Source organism: Anomaloglossus baeobatrachus, chromosome 2 (assembly GCF_048569485.1).
Source record: "Anomaloglossus baeobatrachus isolate aAnoBae1 chromosome 2, aAnoBae1.hap1, whole genome shotgun sequence".
NCBI lineage: Eukaryota > Metazoa > Chordata > Amphibia > Anura > Aromobatidae > Anomaloglossus > Anomaloglossus baeobatrachus.
Window position 1 is genome coordinate 354,428,554 of NC_134354.1, and position 22,671 is coordinate 354,451,224.

At 44.7% G+C, this 22,671-nt stretch overlaps 3 non-coding genes across 3 annotated transcripts; all 3 read right to left on the bottom strand.

Moving 5' to 3' along the window:
• Positions 1–725: 725 nt before the first annotated feature.
• On the bottom strand, positions 726–798 carry TRNAV-AAC (transfer RNA valine (anticodon AAC)). The gene has a single exon. It is a non-coding gene; the product is annotated as a tRNA-Val (tRNA).
• A 17,062-nt stretch (positions 799–17,860) lies between these two features.
• Positions 17,861–17,933, bottom strand: TRNAV-CAC (transfer RNA valine (anticodon CAC)). Its single transcript has one exon. It is a non-coding gene; the product is annotated as a tRNA-Val (tRNA).
• Positions 17,934–19,835: 1,902 nt separating this feature from the next.
• TRNAV-UAC (transfer RNA valine (anticodon UAC)) lies at positions 19,836–19,908 on the bottom strand. The gene has a single exon. It is a non-coding gene; the product is annotated as a tRNA-Val (tRNA).
• Between the last annotated feature and the right edge of the window lie 2,763 nt (positions 19,909–22,671).

Sequence of the window (22,671 nt, forward strand, 5' to 3'; positions counted from 1 at the left end):
TAGTTTGGTCTTTTGCTTTTGTATTTATGGGAATTATATATTTTGAAACAAATAGGATTTTTATAATATGGGATTATGTTTTCTGCTAAAATGGTCAATAAAAAAGAAACCCAAAATCGTAGTTCTCTTTGTGATGGAAGCCAAAATGTATTGTCATTTGGCAACGAAATTAAGAAATTCACATATTACAAGTCGATAGGAAATTACTTCAACACCAAAAACAGATTAGTTTCACTGGGGATTGAACTCAGGACCTTCTGCATGTGAAGCAGACGTGATGACCACTACACTATGAAACCTTTGAAATCCTGCAATGTAATGGCAATTAGAGACGAGTTTTGACCGCCAGGAGAAAAAAAACAAATTCGTAGCTCTGTTGGTGATGGAAGCTAAAACATCCCGTTATTCGGCAACAAAGCCTAGAACTTTATATACTGCAGGTTGATAGGGGATTATTTCAACACCAAGAACTCATGGGTTTCACTGGGGATTGAACCCAGGACCTTCTGCGTCTAAAGCAGACGTGATTTTCACTACACTATGAAACCTTTGAAAGCCTGCAAAGTAATGGCAATTAGAGACGAGTTTTGACCGCCAGGGAAAAAAAAAACAAATTCGTAGCTCTGTTGGGGATGGAAGCCAAAACATCCCATCATTCGGCAACAAAGCCGAGAACTTCATATTTTGTAGTTGGATAGCGTATTATTTCAACACTAAGAACAGATTGGTTTCACTGGGGATTGAACCCAGGACCTTCTGCGTGTTAAGCAGACGTGATGACCACTACACTATGAAACCTGACGAAAAGTTACTGTGTATTGGCTAGCAGAGCAGAATTGTGACTGACGGGGCCTTTTTATTGCTGAAGCAAAGTATTGTTGGTTAATGAAACATTTACAATTAATATTACATATTTTACTAGTGATGAGCGAGTACTAAAAAGCTCGGGTGCTCGAGGCTCGGGCCGAGCATCCCAAGATACTCGTGTACTCGGCCCGAGCACCGAGCCCAATGTTATCCTATGGGAGACCCGAGTATTTTTGTGAAATGACCCCCGGCAGCATGGAGAAACCCTAAAAATGGCACAAAAGTCTCAGAAGAGTGCTCAAATGACATGGCAACAGCATGGGGAAGACCCCTTGAAGCATTTATCACTCAAAAGTCACAGCTGTGAACAATTTTGTCCGCGTTTTACGCCATTTTTACGGACTCACCAGAAAACCTTCCAAAATGACCCCAAAATGATTTTTCATGGCAGAAATGTTAAGGGCACATACCCAATAGTGAGATAGAGCTTGTGTATGTTACTTTTTGAGATTAATACATGAAAGATTTTACGTAAAACATTGTGTGGCACTCCGATGTCCCTGAGAAGAGACGTACATGAAGGCCTCTTGAGTCTAATGTGCCCATTTTGAGGAAGTGAGTCTTTGTAGTATTTTCCTTTGCCAGGGCAGTCCAAAATTGTGAGGTTCACCAATGCCCCTGCATACACATGTGCATGAGGGCCTGTAAACATGAAGTGCCCATTGTAAGGAAGTGGGTCTATTGTAGTATAGCCCTTAGGCAGGGCAGCCAAAAATTGGGAGGCTCCACGTTGTCCCTGGATAGAGACGTGCATGAGGGCCTGTAAACATGAAGTGCCCATTGTAAGGAAGTGGGTCTATTGTAGTATAGCCCTTAGGCAGGGCAGCCAAAAATTGGGAGGCTCCACGTTGTCCCTGGATAGAGACGTGCATGAGGGCCTGTAAACCTGAAGTGCCCATTGTAAGGAAGTGGGTCTATTGTAGTATAGCCCTTAGGCAGGGCAGCCAAAAATTGGGAGGCTCCACGTTGTCCCTGGATAGAGACGTGCATGAGGGCCTGTAAACATGAAGTGCCCATTGAAAGGAAGTGGGTCTATTGTAGTATAGCCCTTTGGCAGGGCAGCCAAAAATTGGGAGGCTCCACGTTGTCCCTGGATAGAGACCTGTTAGGTTCTTAGTGCCTCCGTGCTTGCATTTAAAAACCGCACGTGTGTGCCTGTTGGTGGCAGCTTTCCGCTGCACTTGTGTGCGTTTTGCAAAAACTTGGATATAACGCACAAGTCTAGTGAATACACATCAGCACAGCATTGCAAAATGCGCAAGGGCGTTGTCAACGAACAAGGAAGTGGACGTGATGGTGGTGAAGGCAGAGACCGAGGTCGTGTGCAAGCTCTAATTTCGCCACAACAAAGGGCCACATCTACTCGCTCGCACGTCCTGTCCCAAATCCTTGGGGACTGCAGCAGTACACCGCTCTTTAACCAAGACCAGTGTCAACAGGTGTTAGTTGGATAGCGGATAATGCTTCCAGTCAGATTGGCACCACCACAAACACTCTGTCTTCCACACGGTCAAGTGTCAGTAGCCGTGATACTGCACCGCACATTTTCGAACCTGATCCTCCTTCCTACCACCAGGCCGAGTACACGTCCACGGACATTACTGATCCCACACTTGGACACTCGGAAGAGCTGTTCGTTCATGTTTCCATTCACACATTCTGGCCTCTCGCCAGCTCCTGTTGAAGTGGGCCATGACTAGATTGTATGTACAGATGCCCAAATATTTGAGCAGCCACGTTCTCACGAAGTTGGCAACGTGTCTCAACAAGGGGTGGACGATGATGAGACACAATTGTCAGGAAGTCAGGAGGAGCAGGGTGCGGAAGAGGAAGACGACGTGGTGGATGATCCAGTAACTGACCCAACCTGGCAGGAGGATATGCAGAGCGAGGACAGCAGTGCACAGGGGGAGGGAGGCGTAGCATCCCAACAGGCAGTAAGAAGCAGGGTGGTGGCCCCAGGCAGACATCAGGCAACTGTTCCCCGGAACAACACGACACAAGGTGCCTGTACAAATGTTAGGTCTTCCCGAGTCTGGCAGTTTTTTAAGTTGGCTCCAGATAATTCTAAAAAGGCCATTTGCAACACCTGCCGTGCCAGCATCAGCAGGGGTACCAAAACTAGCAGCCTGACCACCACCAGAATGATCAGGCACATGTCAGCCAAGCACCCGACTTTGTGGGATGTACAACAGAGTCGAGGAGCAGTGCTTGCTGATGTCACTGCTACATCTTCGCTTGTTGTGCATGCGAGCCAATCCCCTGTCCATGCTGCCCGCGAACAAGCCTCCTCCGGCCCTGCACCTGCAGTTGCCCACGCAGAAATAACACCATCATCAAGCTCGTCCTTGTCCCAGCGCAGCGTTCAGTTATCCATTCAGCAAACCTTTGAACGCAGGCGCAAATACACTGCCAACGCCCCACATGCCACACTTCTAAATGCTAACATTTCGCGACTGCTTGCGCTGGAAATGTTGCCTTTTAGGCTGGTTGAGACAGAAGCATTCCGCGACCTGATGGTGGCAGCTGTCCCACGTTACTCGGTCCCCAGCCGCCACTATTTCTCCCGGTGTGCCGTCCCCGCATTGCATAACCACGTGTCACAAAACATCACACGTGCCCTGAACAACGCTGTTTCAGCCAAAGTCCACCTAACCACAGGCACGTGGACAAGTGCATGTGGGCAAGGCCGCTACATCTCGTTGACGTCACACTGGGTTAATATTGTGGAAGCTGGGACCCAGTCTGAGCGAGGGACGGAACACGTCCTTCACACACCAAGTTTTGCAGGCCCTACCTAAGTCAGGGTTTCACCCACACTCTACAGCTCCGGAATGTCATGCTCCTCAGCCTCCTCCTCCTCCTGCGCATCCTCATCCACTTTACCCTCCACACCAGTCCCAAGCTGGAAGTGTCGCGGGCGGAGGAGGGGACGCTGCGCTCTCCCACTGCTCGGGTCCGGCTGCCGCTGCTCTACGGCTGCTGCTGCTCGGTGGCTCGAGCGATGGCCGGATCCCGGAGGCTCGAGCGGCGCTCCTTGCCCGTGAGTGAAAAGGGGTGGTTTGGGTTTTGGGGATATTGTCCGTGACGCCACCCACGGTTGTGGTGATTGTGTGGACACCACCGCTGCTCTGGACGTGGATCCCGGGAGCCTGTGACAGGGAGCAGCTTTGTTGTTATTTCTCCCCTCCGTGGGTAGGGGGGTTGGTTGTCCCGGGGCCCGGTGATGGGGTAGAGATGGATGACAGGCGGGTTGCGGGGCCTGATGAGGTGCAGGGTCGCAGGGGCAGCGCTGTGCCGCACGGCACGGAGGTACTCACTCAGCCCAATGTTGATGACACAGTTCACGGTAAAACAAGTGGCTGGATGGACGGGTCCCACGGACGGCTGCGGTTGTTCCTCCCTGCAGGTTAGTGATGACTGTCTCTCCCTGCACCTAAGTTCAGTGTTGGTAGTGATGGTTTCCCACCGGTAACCCGCTCCCCGACCTGGATATGGGCCGGAGGAGCACCTTTTGCCCACAGGCGCTGGCCCTGGGAGACGGTTGCCCTTGGCGGTGGCGGTGTCTCCCCTTCACGGTTGGATGGTTGCCTTATATTGTGACTTGGCTGTTTGGAAACCCTGAGGTCCCCTTCACTAACGGATTTGGCAAATTCACGGCGACACCAAGCCTTGCCGGGATCCGAAAGGCCCCTGCCAATGGTGCTGTCTTCTCTTTGTATACCGGTCCGGTACGGCCGGGTCACCACCCGTCCACGGTCCTTACGGCAGACTCCAATCGGCCTCCACTGCAGACGGTCACCACATCCTGCCAACCTTGCTGTCCTGTCCGGGCCACACACCCGGACCAACTTCAGGCTCTTTGCTGTCACTTTTCTCCTCTCTACTACTTTCCTCCTTCCACTTCCTTAGCTTAACTCTCACTGCCTGTGTTTTCCCTCCTCCTTGGTGGGTGGAGACCAACCGCCTGGCTCCACCCCCTGGTGTGGACAACAGCCCCTGGGGAAGGCAACAAGGATTTGGTGTTTTGACTATGATATGCCTGCAGGGAGTGTGGGGTGTGTAAGTGTTGTGCTCTGTGGCCCCTGGCTTGTCCAGGGCGACACAGAAGCACTGCAGCACTGCCTCGGCGAAGCGGCAACAGGCTGTGCTGAAGCTAATCTGCATAGGTGACAAACCCTACAATGCAGAAGAGGTGTGGACAGCTCTGAAACAGCAGGCAGATCACTGGCTCACACCTCTGAACCTAAAGCCAGGAAAGGTTGTGTGTGACAATGGCCGGAACCTGGTGGCGGCTTTGAGGTGAGGCCAGCTGACACATGTTCCATGCGTGGCCCATGTGCTCAACCTCGTGGTTCAGCGTTTTCTAAAGTCATACCCAGAGCTGTCTGATCTGCTGGTAAACGTTCGCCGCCTGTCTGCACATTTTCGAAAGTCACCTACTGCTTCAGCCGGCCTTGCCGGCTTTCAGCGCCATTTGCATCTTCCGACTCACAGACTGGTGTGTGATGTCCCCACGCGTTGGAATTCAACTCTGCACATGTTGGTCATGATATGTGAGCAGAAGAGGGCAGTTGTTGAGTACCTGCATCACCTAAGCCGTCGGGAAATGGGTCAAACTCCACACATAACACCTGAGGAGTGGAGATGGATGTCCGACCTATGTACCATCCGCCAAAAGTTTGAGGACTCCACCAAGATGGTGAGCGGCGATGACGACAGTATTAGCGTCACCATACCGCTTCTCTGCCTTCTAAAATGGTCTCTGCTCAAAAAACAACCATGATGCATTGCAGGCGGAGCGCGATGAGTTTGAGCAAGAAACAGTAGTGGGTGTGGGTGATAACACACATCCCAGCCTCGTCTCATCACAACGTGCAGTGGAGGACTATGACGAGGAGGAGGATGAAGACATGGAGCAACTCTCTGGCCAAATTGAGGATATGACATGCAGTCATATCCTCGGTTCAGCGTGGCTGGCCAGAGGACAGGGTAGATGAGGAGGAGGAGGAGGAGGAGGAGGAGGAGGACAGCATGTTCAGTCATCGTGTTGGTCAGGATAATGAAGTGATGGCTGTTAAGAGTCTGGCACACATGGCTGACTTTATGGTAAGCTGCCTGTCTCGTGACCCTCGCGTTAAGAACATCTTTGCCGACAATCATTACTGGTTGGTAACACTGTTAGACCCACGCTACAAGGAGAACTTTATGTCTCTTATTCCCGAGGCGAAGAGGTCAGGCAAAATGCAGCAGTTCCAGAAGGCCATAGTCACGGAAGTAGGCAAAGCATTCCCCTCACAAAACGCTAGCGGCATAGGTCAGGAATCAGTGGACAACCAAGGCGTACAGCCGAGAGGGGCACAAGTCCAATCCGCCAGAGGTAGGGGAACAGTCTTTAAGATGTGGGACAGTTTTCTCAGGCCCTCACATACCACAGCCCCTGAGGTGCGGGGTAGTGCCACAAAAAAGTTTGCCCAGATGCTCAAGGAGTACCTTGCAGATCAAACAACTGTACTCCGACATTCCTCTGTGCCTTACAATTAATGGGTATCCAAGCTGAACACGTGGCATGAATTGGCTCTCTACGCCTTGGAAGTCCTGGCCTGCCCTGCCGCTAGCGTTTTGTCAGAGCGTGTTTTTAGTGCCGCAGGTGGAATCATTACAGATAAACGCACCTGCCTGTCAACTGTAAATGCTGACAGGCTGACTCTGATCAAGATGAACAAGGGTTGGATTGGGCCAGACTTCACCACACCACCAGCAAATGAGAGCGGAATTTAAAGTTTGCCATGTACCTACACTCACCCATGGGTACACAGTTCTGGACTTTGGCTAATCGCTGGACTGCTCCTCCTTCTCCTCATGCGCCATCATGATGACTGACCGTTACAATAGTTAGGCCGTTGTTTCAGGTATACCCCCAGTGGTAAATTTTTTCGACCATTCTTTCAGAATGGGCATTACAACGACAGGAGACCCGCTCCTTTGCAATGGGAACAATGTTTTGAGGCCCTTATGCACATCTCTATCCAGGGACAATGTGGAGCCTCCAAATTTTTGGCTGCCCTGCCTAAGGGCTATACTACAATAGACCCACTGCCTTACAATGGGCACTTCAGGTTTACAGGCCATCATGCACGTCTCTATCCAGGGACAATATGGAGCCTGACGCTGCCACCGACTGCCACACACGTGCGGTTTTTAAATGCAAGCACGGACGCAATAAGAACCTAACAGGTTTTTAGGAGCGACAATTACTGAGAAGTCTGACACTATCAGCCACTGCTGACTGACGTGTATTATACACTAGACTTGTGCGTTATATAATAGTTTGTGCAAAACGTGCACCTGTACGCTGCCACCGACAGGCACACACGTGCGGTTTTTAAATGCAAGCATGGACGCAATAAGAACCTAACAGGTTTTTAGGAGCGACAATTACTGAGAAGTCTGACACTATCAGCCACTGCTGACTGACGTGTATTATACACTAGACTTGTGCGTTATATAATAGTTTGTGCAAAACGTGCACCTGTACGCTGCCACCGACAGGCACACACGTGCGGTTTTTAAATGCAAGCATGGACGCAATAAGAACCTAACAGGTTTTTAGGAGCGACAATTACTGAGAAGTCTGACACTATCAGCCACTGCTGACTGACGTGTATTATACACTAGACTTGTGCGTTATATAATAGTTTGTGCAAAACGTGCACCTGTACGCTGCCACCGACAGGCACACACGTGCGGTTTTTAAATGCAAGCATGGACGCAATAAGAACCTAACAGGTTTTTAGGAGCGACAATTACTGAGAAGTCTGACACTATCAGCCACTGCTGACTGACGTGTATTATTCACTAGACTTGTGCGTTATATAATAGTTTGTGCAAAACGTGCACCTGTATGCTGCCACCGACAGGCACACACGTGCGGTTTTTAAATGCAAGCATGGACGCAATAAGATTCAAAGAAAAAAGGGGGGATGGTCCAGCACCATTCCGCGTTTTTACCTGCGGTACTGCATGTATCCGGAGGGATGTAGCTGCCAAGCTGCAAAGTGATTAATCCAGAGCGGGGGTGCACGTCAGCACTGAAGATCCGAAGGTAGTGGGAGAGGTAAGAAAAAGACCGCACTCCATCCGCTGTACTTGTGCTGGAAAACGTTTATTTGGTCAGGTGCATGGGTGAGAGGAGGGCTGGAGGCAACCTGCCTGGCGGCTCCCAAGAGAGGACGACGGCCGTTTCGCGTTGATTAGGCTTCCACAGGTCCACATGTGGAAAGGGAACGTCACACCTTAAATAGGAGCGCCCAGACAGGCTGCAACCCAAACCACAATTAAAAACAATCACAATGGAGAATGCACAATAAAATACATTGTATACAGACAAGAAATGTCTCAAATACAAAATTCACAAAAAACAAAAGACAAAGACACCAAAAGACACATAGGAATATGCATACCCTATGTTAAGCAGACGTGATGACCACTACACTATGAAACCTTACGAAAAGTTACTGTGTATTGGCTAGCAGAGCAGAATTGTGACTGACGGGGCCTTTTTATTGCTGAAGGAAAGTATTTTTGGTTAATGAAACATTTACAATTATTATTACATATTTTACCAGTTTTATTCCTACAAAGGGATTTTGTTTAAATTGAAGTTTATATTGAATGTGTTACTTTTTTCTCCATAGTTTGGTCTTTTGCTTTTGTATTTATGGGAACTATATATTTTGAAACAAATAGGATTTTTATAATATGGGATTATGTTTTCTGCTAAAATGGTCAATAAAAAAGAAACCCAAAATCGTAGTTCTCTTGGTGATGGAAGCCAAAATATATTATTAGTTGGCAACAAAACAAAGAATTTCATATGTTACAGGTTGATAGCAAATTACTTCAACAGCGAAAACGGCTTGTTTTTACTGGGGATTGAACCCAGGACCTTCTGCGTGTGAAGTAGACGTGATGACGACTCCACTATGAAACCTGTGAAATCCTGCAAAGTAATGGTATTTAGAGACGAGTTTTGACCGCCAGGGGAAAAAAAATAAATAATTTGTAGTTCTGTTTGTGATGGAAGCCAAAACATCCCGTCATTCGGCAACAAAGCCGAGAACTTCATATATTGGAGTTGGATAGCGTATTATTTCAACACTAAGAACAGATTGGTTTCACTGGGGATTGAACCCAGGACTAGAGATGAGTGAACCGATCGCGGTTCGTCTCGAGTCGGTTTGCCGAACGGGGGTCCTGTTCGAGTTCGGTTCGTCAAACGTTCGACGAACCGAACTCGAACCAATAGGCTATAATGGGAGGCAATCACAAACACATAAAAATGCATTATAAATGTACACAAACAGTTAATAAACATTGCCATAACACTTACCGGTCCCCGCGATCCCACCTGTTCTCTGTCTCCTGCCGCTATTCCATCCGATGATCGCTGAATCCTCCCCGTGACCAGCACTGCCAGCTGAGATGCAGGACCTATCATGACGTCAAAATAGCCATGTGACCAGTCACGTGGCTATAATCTCATTGGCTACAGACTGGTCACATGACTATGACGCGTCATGTAGGACCTGCGAGTGCATCTCTCCGGTACACGGTGCACATATGTGTATCGCCGTGTACCGGCGACATGCTCTAGCACACGGTCGACTCCCCGTTCCGTTAGGGATAGGCTGACACAGCCGGTCATTAACGGAGATCACCGTTGCCATAGCAACGCAGTTAGCGGTGATGTCACCGCTAACCGCGGCTCCGAGAGCACCGTTGCTATGGTAACGCGTCTGTCAGCGTTACCGCTGTTACCGCTGACAGCCAGCACTGATCACTCACGGAGTGAAGGCTGCACGCTGCTTCCCGATTGTAGTGAGGATTGTAGTGAGGATGAGGTTCCTCAGCCCCAAGTGATGAGCTGGGTAAACTCATCCTCACTACAATCGTCACTACTACTACACTAGTGAGGATTGTAGTGAGGATGAGGTTCCTCAGCCCCAAGTGATGAGCTGGGTAAACTCATCCTCACTACAATCATCACTACTACTACACTAGTAATGATTGTAGAGAGGATGAGGTTCCTCAGCCCCAAGTGATGAGCTTGGTAAACTCATCCTCACTACAATCGTCACTACTACTACACTAGTGATGATTGTAGTGAGGATGAGGTTCCTCAGCCCCAAGTGATGAGCTGGGTAAACTCATCCTCACTACAATCGTCACTACTACTACACTAGTGATGATGGTAGTGAGGATGAGGTTCCTCAGCCCCAAGTGATGAGCTGGGTAAACTCATCCTCACTACAATCGTCACTACTACTACACTAGTGAGGATTGTAGTGAGGATGAGGTTCCTCAGCCCCAAGTGATGAGCTGGGTAAACTCATCCTCACTACAATCATCACTACTACTACACTAGTGAGGATTGTAGTGAGGATGAGGTTTCTCAGCCCCAAGTGATGAGCTGGTGAACCTCATCCTCACTACAATCGTCACTACTACTACACTAGAAAGAAAGAAGACAGAAGAGCAGGATCGTGGAGGGCTGACAGGGGGTAATAAAGATGGAGTCTCTAATGTGTCTGTGTATTTATTTCTATTAAAGTATTTTTTTCTCTGTGTGGTGTTTTTTTTTATCCCTTTATTGGAGATTCTTAATGGCCGGGTCAAACGTGCCTGACATTAAGAATCTCTGGCTTAATACTGGCTAGTAAAACAAAGCCAGCATTACTTCATGATTACCCAACAAGCCACCCGGCTTCAGGGCTGTTGGAAGAGTTGGATACAGCGCCAGATGATGGCGCTTCTATGATAGCGCCATTTTCTGAGACGGCTGCGGACTGAAATTCGCAGCAGAGGCGCCCAGAAACCTCGGGCTAACCTGTGCTGCGGATTCCAATCCCCAGCTGCCTAGTTGTACCCGGCTGGACACAAAAAATGGGGCGAAGCCCACGTCATTTGTTTTTTAATTATTTCATGAAATAAGTGAAATAATTAAAAAAAACGGGCTTCCCTATATTTTTGGTTCCCAGCCGGGTACAAATAGGCAACTGGGGGTTGGAGGCAGCCCGTGGCTGCCTGCTGTACCTGGCTAGCATACAAAAATATGGCGAAGCCCACGTCATTTTTTTAGTGGGCAAAAAAATTCTGCATACAGTCCTGGATGGAGTATGCTGAGCCTTGTAGTTCTGCAGCTGCTGTCTGCTCTTCTCCATACAGACACACAGCAGCTGCAGAACTACAAGGCTCAGCATACTCCATCCAGGACTGTATGCAGAAGTTTTTTGCCCCCTGATAAAATTATGTGGGCTTCGCCATATTTTTGTATGCTAGCCAGGTACAGCAGGCAGGTACGGCTGCCCCCAACCCCCAGTTGCCTATTTGTACCCGGCTGGGAACCAAAAATAAAGGGAAGCCCTTTTTTTTATTATTTTATGAATTTCATTAAATAATTAGAAAACAAATGACGTAGGCTTCGCCCCATTTTTTTGTCCAGCCAGGTAGAACTAGGCAGCTTGGGATTGGAATCCGCAGCACAGGTTGGCCTGAGCTTTCTGGGCCCCACTGCTGCAAATTGCAGTCTGCAGCCACCTCAGAAAATGGCATTTTCATAGAAGCGCCATCTTCTGGCGCTGTATCCAACTCTTCCAGCACCTGCCTGCTATATCTGGCTAGCATACAAAAATATGGCGAAGCTCACGTCCTTTTTTTGTAGTTTTTTGGCAAAAAAAATAAAAAATGCTTCCCTGGATTTTCCATTGCCAGTGAAGGTAACACCAAGCAGTGGGGGTTAGCAGCCAGTAGCTGCTTGGATTACCCTTACCTAGCAATACAAAAAATGCAGCGGGAGCCCATATATATATTTTTTTAATTATTTATTTAAATAACTAAAAACAAAATGGGCTTCCCTGTATTTTGATTGCTGGACATCACAGTGCTGTAAAAATAAATCTTTAAAAAAATGACGTAGCGCTCCGCGGTATTTTTGATTCTCAGCGCAGATAAAGCAGACAGCTATGGGTTGCCACCCCAGTCTGCCTGCCGTTACCTTGGTTGGCAATCAAAATACAGGGAAGCCCATTAATTTTTTCTATTTAAAAAATAGTTAAAAAAAAAATGACGTTGGGTCCCCCCATTTTTGATAGCCAGCTAAGGTAAAGCAGACGGCTGTAGCCTGAAAACCACAGCTGGCAGCTTTACCGTGGTTGGAGATCCAATGTGGAGGTCCCCTCAGGCTCTTTTTTATAATTATTTTATAAATATTAATAATTACACAATAAAAGTAGGGTCCCCCCCAAATTGGATCACCAGCCAAGGTAAAGCGGACAGCTGTGGTCTGGTATTCTCAGGGTGGGAAGGTACATAGTTATTGGGCCTTCACAGCCTAAAAATAGCAGGCCGCAGGCACCCCAGACGTGGCGCATCCACTAGATGCGCCAATCCTGGCGCTTCACCCCAGCTCATCCCGTGCCCTGGTGCAGTGGCAAACGGGGCAATAAATCGGGTTGATACTAGCTGTAAAGTCACCTGAGATCAAGCCCAGCAGTTTGTGATGTTATGGCGTCTATTAGATACCCAACATCATAAACTGTCAGTACTAACAAAAAAAAAAAATTGACAAAAGAAATTTATTTGAAAAAACAGTCCCCAAAACATTTCCTCTTTCACCAATTTATTGTAAGAAAAAAAATAAAGGGGTCCCACGACGACTCTGGACCGTCTAGAATATGGGGGGGAGACACTCAGGGAACGTATCCCCCATTTTCTAGGAGTGCGGACCCTTCATGTGAGGAGTGTGGGTGCAATGAATCTGCACTCACTCTCCCCGGTCCACAGCAGCAGAGTCCATGTCGTAATGGTTGCTACCAAAGCTGCAATGCCCTGCTCATGAGGTAAGGGCATGCCTAATCAGGAGAACTACTGTAGAGGAAGCTCTGCTCACTGGTATATAGGTGCTCAGAGGTAATAATAGATAAAATTAGTGAGTAACCTCGGCACTCTAAATCTCCCAGACTAAGTCAGTAAGTCACAATGGATAGTAATGCAAAATCACTCTTTATTGGTCCGTATTAAGAAAAAAATTTTTTTCATAAGCATATATGTTTTTGTCCAAAACAAGTTACAAATGACGTTTCGGCCTGAGCCTTCGTCAGATTGGACTTATCTGCATGTAATCATGAAAAATGACAATAATCAGTATCACATAAGAGTGAGAGAACAATAACATAAACTCGAACAATGTAGAGGTACAATTGGGATGCAGCAAAAAAATTGCAACACAGCAAGAAATGAAACACATGATACAAATGTCATAATACAGTACAAGGACAATATAGTAATGACAAATATGGGGTCAGAGTAGGCTTAGACAGCTCTGGTACGAAAAAGATGTCAATCACAAAGTAACATGTGCAGTAGGTGTAGAGCTACAGTATGCATGGCAGAGCTAATGGGTAGACCGACCATAGAAAAAGAACGGAGAAAAAGTGGAGAAAAAGTGGAGAAAAAATGGATAACAAGTGGAGAAAAAGTGAAGAAAAAGTGGAGAAAAAGTGGAGAAAAAAATGGCTAAAAAGTGGAGAAAAAGTGGAGAAAAAGTGGAGAAAAAAATGGATAAAAAGTGGAGAAAAAGTGGAGAAAAAGTGGAGAAGTGGAGAAGTGGAGAAAAAGTGGAGAAAAAGTGGAGCACCCTTTGGTGCCTTTCATGTGGCACTAAGGGGTGCTTCGCTTTGTATTTAGCCAAAAAAATGAAAACAAAATGACGTAGGGTTCCCCCTAGTTTTGTAGCCAGCTAGGGTAAAGCAGACGGCTGCAGCCTGCAGGCCACAGCTGGCAACCTCACCTTGGCTGGTAATCCAAAACTGAGGGCACCCCACGCTGTTATTTTAAATTAAATAAATAATTAAAAAAAAAACCACGTAGGGGTCCCCCAAAATTGGATCACCAGCCAAGGTAAAGCAGACAGCTGAGGCCTGATATTCTCAGACTAGGGAGGTCCATGGTTATTGGACTCTCCCCAGCCTAAAAATAGCAGGCCGCAGCCGCCCGAGAAGTGGCGCATCCATTAGATGCGCCAATCCTGGTGCTTCGCCCCAGCTCATCCCGCGCCCTGGTGCGGTGGCAAACGGGGTAATATATGGGGTTAATACCAGATGTGTAATGTCACCTGGCATTAAGCCCTGGGGTTGGTGAGGTCAGGCGTCTATCAGATACCCGACATCACCAACCCAGTCAGTAATAAAAAAAAATAGACGACAAACACATTTTTATTTGAAAAAACACTCCCCAAAACATTCCCTCTTTAACCATTTTATTAGAATGAAAAACAAATCCAGGTCTGGTGTAATCCAAGGGGTTGCCATGACGATCCACACTGTCCCAGTCAATGAAGAGCAGGATGTTCCCCATTGGCTGGGAGAGCAGTGCAGTGACCTGAGCTAACATCAATGGGTCAGCCCAGGTCACTGCAGGGGATGACAAGTGCTGCTGTCAGCGAGGTACATTACCTGCGCTGATCTCCAGCACACTGACAGCCCCTGTCACTGAGTTCAATGACCGCCGCCTTCACAGCCAAGAATCGCGAGAGGCCCGTGTCGTCACCGCTAGTCAGTCTCGGGTCGGAAGCGAGAGAAGGTGATGTGACAAGCGGCGGCCATGAAGGACAGTGACAGCGCTGAGGTCGGGATGGCGGGACTTCATCACCGCAGGCAGGGCCGGCTCCAGGTTTTTGTGGGCCCCGGGCGGAAGAGTCCCAGTGGGCCCCATAAACACGCAGACATACACACATACACAGATACATACACGTACATATACATATTTAAAGACAAACTCACAAAAATACATATAAACAGACAAATCTATACAGTCATATACACTGACATACATAGATACACATCATACATGCATACATACAGAGACACATACTGCTATGCTCCATACATACATACATACAGACACACACATACTGCTCTGCATGCATACATACATATAGACAGACACACACACACTGCTCTGCTACATACATACATATAGACAGACACACACATACTGCTCAGCTGCATACATACATACAGACACACACACACACACTGCTCTGCTGCATACATACATACAGACAGACACGCATACTGCTCTGCTGCATACATACATGCATACATACATACAAACAGACACGCATACTGCTCTTCTGCATACATACATACATACATACAGACAGACACGCATACTGCTCTGCATGCATACATACAAACACGCATACTACTCTGCTGCATACATACATGCATACATACAGACAGACACGCATATTGCTCTGCTGCATATATATATATACATACATACAGACACGCATACTACTCTGCTGCATATATACATACATACAGACAAGCATACTGCTCTGCTACATATACATACATACAGACACGTATACTGCTCTGCTGCATACATACATGCATACATACAGACAGACACGCATACTACTCTGCTACATATATACATACATACATACAGACACGCATACTGCTCTGCTGCATATATACATACATACACGCATACTGCTCTGCTGCATATATACATACATACATACATACACGCATACTGCTCTGCTGCATATATACATACATACAGACACGCATACTGCTCTGCTGCATACATACATACATACATACAGACACATATACTGCTCTGCTGCATACATACATACATACATACAGACACGCATACTGCTCTGCTGCATATATACATACATACACGCATACTGCTCTGCTGCATATATACATACATACAGACACGCATACTGCTCTGCTGCATATATACATACATACATACAGACACGCATACTGCTCTGCTGCATATATACATACATACATACAGACACGCATATTGCTCTGCTGCATATATATATACATACAGACACGCATACTACTCTGCTACATATATACATGCATACAGACACATATACTGCTCTGCTGCATACATACATGCATACATACAGACAGACACGCATATTGCTCTGCTGCATATATATATATATACATACATACAGACACGCATACTACTCTGCTACATATATACATACATACATACAGACACGCATACTGCTCTGCTGCATATATACATACATACAGACACGCATACTGCTCTGCTGCATATATACATACATACATACAGACACGCATACTGCTCTGCCGCATACATACATGCATACATACAGACAGACACGCATATTGCTCTGCTGCATATATATATACATACAGACACGCATACTACTCTGCTACATATATACATACATACAGACACGTATACTGCTCTGCTGCATACATACATACATGCATACATACAGACAGACACGCATATTGCTCTGCTGCATATATATATACATACATACAGACACTCATACTACTCTGCTACATATATACATACATACATACAGACACGCATACTGCTCTGCTGCATATATACATACATACAGACACGCATACTGCTCTGCTGCATATATACATACATACAGACAGACACGTATACTGCTCTGCTGCATATATATATACTTACATACAGACACGTATACTGCTCTGCTGCATATATACATGCATACATATAGACACGCATACTGCTCTGCTGCATATATACATACATACAGACACGCATACTGCTCTGCTGCATATATACATACATACATACAGACACGCATACTGCTCTGCTGCATATATACATACATATAGACACGCATACTGCTCTGCTGCATGCATACATACAAACACACACCTTGCTCTGCGGGGCCCACACACGCGGCTCCGGGGGCTTCACACAAGGCTCTGCGGGGCCCACACATGCACGGGGGGACAGGGAGGGGCGGGGAGGGAGTGATGTCCCACATACTGATCAGGTTACGGTGCAGATGGGGCCCACACAGCGCCGGAGGGAAGCAATGTGCTGGGGGTCACTGGCTGGCACTGTGACTCCTTCATCTGTGTGACCGAGCAGGACGCCGGGCGGTAACTCCGCCCACAGATGATGCTCAATGCAGGAGAACACAGTGAACGCTGTGGTCTGCGGGCCTTAAAGAGCCGGCAGCCACAGTTTCCAGTGCCAAGGACTGCTGCCCCCGGGCCGACCGCAGGTAAGCCGAGCGGGACCGTGTGTGTGTGTGTGTGTGTGTGTGTGTGTATACGTGTGTACGTGTGTACATGCCACGGGCAGGAGGGGGCGGAGCGAGCTGAGCGGGGAAGTGTGGGCTTCCTGCACGTAACTAGGATAAACATCGGGTTACTAACCAAAGCGCTTTGGTTTGATACCCGATGTTTATCTTGGTTACCAGCTTGTGGCAGGCTGCCAGCGATGGCTCCTGCACACCATAGCTGTAAAAAGCCCTGCTTTTTGCTGCTAGAACCGTTCTCGAACGTATCTAGAACTATCGAGCTTTTGCAAAAAGCTCGAGTTCTAGTTCGATCTCGAACAGCCTCCAAAATCACTCGAGCCTGGAACTGGAGAACCTCGAACCTCGAACCGCGCTCAACTCTACCCAGGACCTTCTGCATGTTAAGCAGAAATGATGACCACTACGCTATGAAACCTGACGAAAAGTTACTGTGTATTGGCTAGCAGAGCAGAATTGTGACTGACGGGGCCTTTTTATTGCTGAAGGAAAGTATTTTTGGTTAATGAAACATTTACAATTATTATTACATATTTTACCAGTTTTATTCCTACAAAGGGATTTTGCTTAAATTGAAGTTTATATTGAATGTGTTACTTTTTTCTCCATAGTTTGGTCTTTTGCTTTTGTATTTATGGGAACTATATATTTTGAAACAAATAGGATTTTTATAATATGGGATTATGTTTTCTGCTAAAACGGTCAATAAAAAAGAAACCCAAAATCGTAGTTCTCTTTGTGATGGAAGCCAAAATGTATTGTCATTTGGCAACAAAACCAAGAATTTCACATATTACAAGTCGATAGGAAATTACTTCAACACCAAAAACAAATTGGTTTCACTGGGGATTGAACCCAGGACCTTCTGCGTGTGAAGCAGACGTGATGACCACTACACTATGAAACCTTTAAAATTCTGCAAAGTAATGGCAATTAGAGACGAGTTTTGACCGCCAGGGAAGAAAAAACAAATTCGTAGCTCTGTTGATGATGGAAGCTAAAACATCCAGTTATTCGGCAACAAAGCCAAGAACTTTATATACTGCAGGTTGATAGGGGATTATTTCAACACCAAGAACACATGGGTTTCACTGGAGATTGAACCCAGGACCGTCTGCGTGTAAAGCAGACGTGATTTCCACTACACTATGAAACCTTTGAAAGCCTGCAAAGTAATGGCAATTAGAGACGAGTTTTGACCGCCAGGGAAAAAAAAAACAAATTCGTAGCTCTGTTGGGGATGGAAGCCAAAACATCCCATCATTCGGCAACAAAGCCAAGAACTTCATATATTGTAGTTTAATTGGGTATTATTTCAACACCAAGAACAGATTGGTTTTACTGGGGATTGAACGCAGGACCTTCTGCTTGTTAAGCAGACGTGATGACCACTACTCTATGAAACCTGATGGAAAGTTACTGTGTATTGGCTAGCAGAGCAGAATTGTGACTGACGGGGCCTTTTTCTTGCTGAAGGAAAGTATTTTTGGTTAATGAAACATTTACAATTTTTATTACATATTTTACCAGTTTTATTCCTAGAAAGGGATTTTGCTTAAAAGGAAGTTTACATTGAATGTGTTACTTTTTTCCACATAGTTTAGTTGTTTGCTTTTGTATTTAAAGGAACTATATATTTTGAAACAAACAGGATTTTTATAATATGGGATTATGTTTTCTGCTAAAATGGTCAATAAAAAAGAAACCCAAAATCGTAGCTCTCTTGGTGAGGGAAGCCAAAATATATTATCAGTTGGCAACAAAACCAAGAAGTTCATATATTACAGGTTGATAGCAAATTACTTCAACAGCGAAAATGGCTTGTTTTTACTGGGGATTGAACCCAGAACCTTCTGCATGTGAAGTAGACGTGATGACCACTCCACTATGAAACCTGTGAAATCCTTCAAAGTAATGGCATTTAGAGACGAGTTTTGACAGCCAGGGGAAAAAAAAAAAATAATTTGTAGTTCTGTTTGTGATGGAAGCCAAAACATACCGTCATTCGGCAACAATGCCGAAAACTTCATATATTGTAGTTGGATAGCGTATTATTTCAACACTAAGAACAGATTGGTTTCACTGGGGATTGAACCCAGGACCTTCTGCGTGTTAAGCAGACGTGATGACCACTACATTATGAAACCTGACGAAAAGTTACTGTGTATTGGCTAGCAGAGCAGAATTGTGACTGTTGGGGCCTTTTAATTGCTGAAGGAAAGTATTTTTGGTTAATGAAACATTTACAATTATTACATATTTTACCAGTTTTATTCCTAGAAAGAGATTTTGCTTAAATTGAAGTTTATATTGAATGTGTTACTTTTTTCTCCATAGTTTGGTCTTTTGCTTTTGTATTTATGGGAACTATATATTTTGAAACAAATAGGATTTTTATAATATGGGATTATGTTTTCTGCTAAAATGGTCAATAAAAAAGAAACCCAAAATCGTAGTTCTCTTTGTGATGGAAGCCAAAATGTATTGTCATTTGGCAACGAAACCAAGAATTTCACATATTACAAGTCGATAGGAAATTACTTCAACACCAAAAACAGATTGGTTTCACTGGGGATTGAACCCAGGACCTTCTGCGTGTGAAGCACACGTGATGACCACTAAACTATGAAACCTTTAAAATCCTGCAAAGTAATGGCAATTAGAGCCGAGTTTTGACCGCCAGGGGAAAAAAAACAAATTCGTAGCTCTGTTGGTGATGGAAGCTAAAACATACCGTTATTCGGCAACAAAGCCAAGAACTTTATATACTACAGGTTGATAGGGGATTATTTCAACACCAAGAACACATGGGTTTCACTGGGGATTGAACCCAGGACCTTCTGCGTGTAAAGCAGATGTGATTTCCACTACACTATGAAACCTTTGAAAGAACGCAAAGTAATGGCAATTAGAGACGAGTTTTGACCGCCAGGGAAAAAAAAAACAAATTTGTAGCTCTGTTGGGGATGGAAGCCAAAACATCCCATCATTCGGCAACAAAGCCATGAACTTCACATATTGTAGTTTAATCGAGTATTATTTCAACACCAAGAACAGATTGGTTTTACTCGGGATTGAACGCAGGACCTTCTGCGTGTTAAGCAGACGTGATGACCACTACTCTATGAAACCTGATGGATAGTTACTGTGTATTGGCTAGCAGAGCAGAATTGTGACTGACGGGGCCTTTTTATTGCTGAAGGAAAGTATTTTTGGTTAATGTAACATTTACAATTTTTATTACATATTTTACCAGTTTTATTCCTACAAAGGGATTTTGCTTAAAAGGAAGTTTACATTGAATGTGTTACTTTTTTCCACATAGTTTAGTTGTTTGCTTTTGTATTTAAAGGAACTATATATTTTGAAACAAACATGATTTTTATAATATGGGATTATGTTTTCTGCTAAAATGGTCAATAAAAAAGAAACCCAAAATCGTAGTTCTCTTGGTGATGGAAGCCAAAATATATTATCAGTTGGCAACAAAACAAAGAATTTCATATGTTACAGGTTGATAGCAAATTACTTCAACAGCGAAAACGGCTTGTTTTTACTGGGGATTGAACCCAGGACCTTCTGAGTGTGAAATAGACGTGTTGACGACTCCACTATGAAACCTGTGAAATCCTGCAAAGTAATGGCATTTAGAGACGAGTTTTGACCGCCAGGGGAAAAAAAAAAAAATAATTTGTAGTTCTGTTTGTGATGGAAGCCAAAACATCCCGTCATTCTGCTACAAAGCCGAGAACTTCATATATTGGAGTTGGATAGCGTATTATTTCAACACTAAGAACAGATTGGTTTCACTGGGGATTGAACGCAGGATCTTCTGCGTGTTAAGCAGACGTGATGACCACTACACTATGAAACCTGACAAAAAGTTACTGTGTATTGGCTAGCAGAGCAGAATTATGACTAACGGGGCCTTTTTATTGCTGAACGAAAGTATTTTTGGTTAATGAAACACAATTATTATTACATATTTTACCAGTTTTATTCCTACAAAGGGATTTTGCTTAAAAGGAAGTTTATATTGAATGTGTTACTTTTTTCCACATAGTTTAGTTGTTTGCTTTTGTATTTAAAGGAACTATATATATAATATGGGATTATGTTTTCTGCTAAAATGGTGAATAAAAAAGAAACCCAAAATCGTAGTTCTCTTTGTGATGGAAGCCAAAATTCCATCACAAATTCGTAGCTCTGTTGGGGATGGAAGCCAAAACATTCCACCCTTCGGCAACAAAGCCAAGAACTTCATATATTGTAGTTTAATTGAGTATTATTTCTACACCAAGAACAGATTGGTTTTACTGGGGATTGAACGCAGGACCTTCTGCGTGTTTAGCAGACGTGATGACCACTACTCTGTGAAACCTGATGGAAAGTTACTGTGTATTGGCTAGCAGAGCAGAATTGTGACTGACGGGGCCTTTTTATTGCTGAAGGAAAGTATTTTTGGTTAATGAAACATTTACAATTTTTATTACATATTTTACCAGTTTTATTCCTACAAAGAGATTTTGCTTAAAAGGAAGTTTACATTGAATGTTTTACTTTTTTCCACATAGTTTAGTTGTTTGCTTTTGTATTTAAAGGAACTATATATTTTGAAACAAACAGGATTTTTATAATATGGGATTATGTTTTCTGCTAAAATTGTCAATAAAAAATAAACCCAAAATCGTAGCTCTCTTGGTGAGGGAAGCCAAAATATATTATCAGTTGGCAACAAAACCAAGAAGTTCATATATTACAGGTTGATAGCAAATTACTTCAACAGCGAAAATGGCTTGTTTTTACTGGGGATTGAACCCAGAACCTTCTGCATGTGAAGTAGACGTGATGACCACTCCACTATGAAACCTGTGAAATCCTTCAAAGTAATGGCATTTAGAGACGAGTTTTGACAGCCAGGGGAAAAAAAAAAAATAATTTGTAGTTCTGTTTGTGATGGAAGCCAAAACATACCGTCATTCGGCAACAATGCCGAAAACTTCATATATTGTAGTTGGATAGCGTATTATTTCAACACTAAGAACAGATTGGTTTCACTGGGGATTGAACCCAGGACCTTCTGCGTGTTAAGCAGACGTGATGACCACTACATTATGAAACCTGACGAAAAGTTACTGTGTATTGGCTAGCAGAGCAGAATTGTGACTGTTGGGGCCTTTTAATTGCTGAAGGAAAGTATTTTTGGTTAATGAAACATTTACAATTATTACATATTTTACCAGTTTTATTCCTAGAAAGAGATTTTGCTTAAATTGAAGTTTATATTGAATGTGTTACTTTTTTCTCCATAGTTTGGTCTTTTGCTTTTGTATTTATGGGAACTATATATTTTGAAACAAATAGGATTTTTATAATATGGGATTATGTTTTCTGCTAAAATGGTCAATAAAAAAGAAACCCAAAATCGTAGTTCTCTTTGTGATGGAAGCCAAAATGTATTGTCATTTGGCAACGAAACCAAGAATTTCACATATTACAAGTCGATAGGAAATTACTTCAACACCAAAAACAGATTGGTTTCACTGGGGATTGAACCCAGGACCTTCTGCGTGTGAAGCACACGTGATGACCACTAAACTATGAAACCTTTAAAATCCTGCAAAGTAATGGCAATTAGAGCCGAG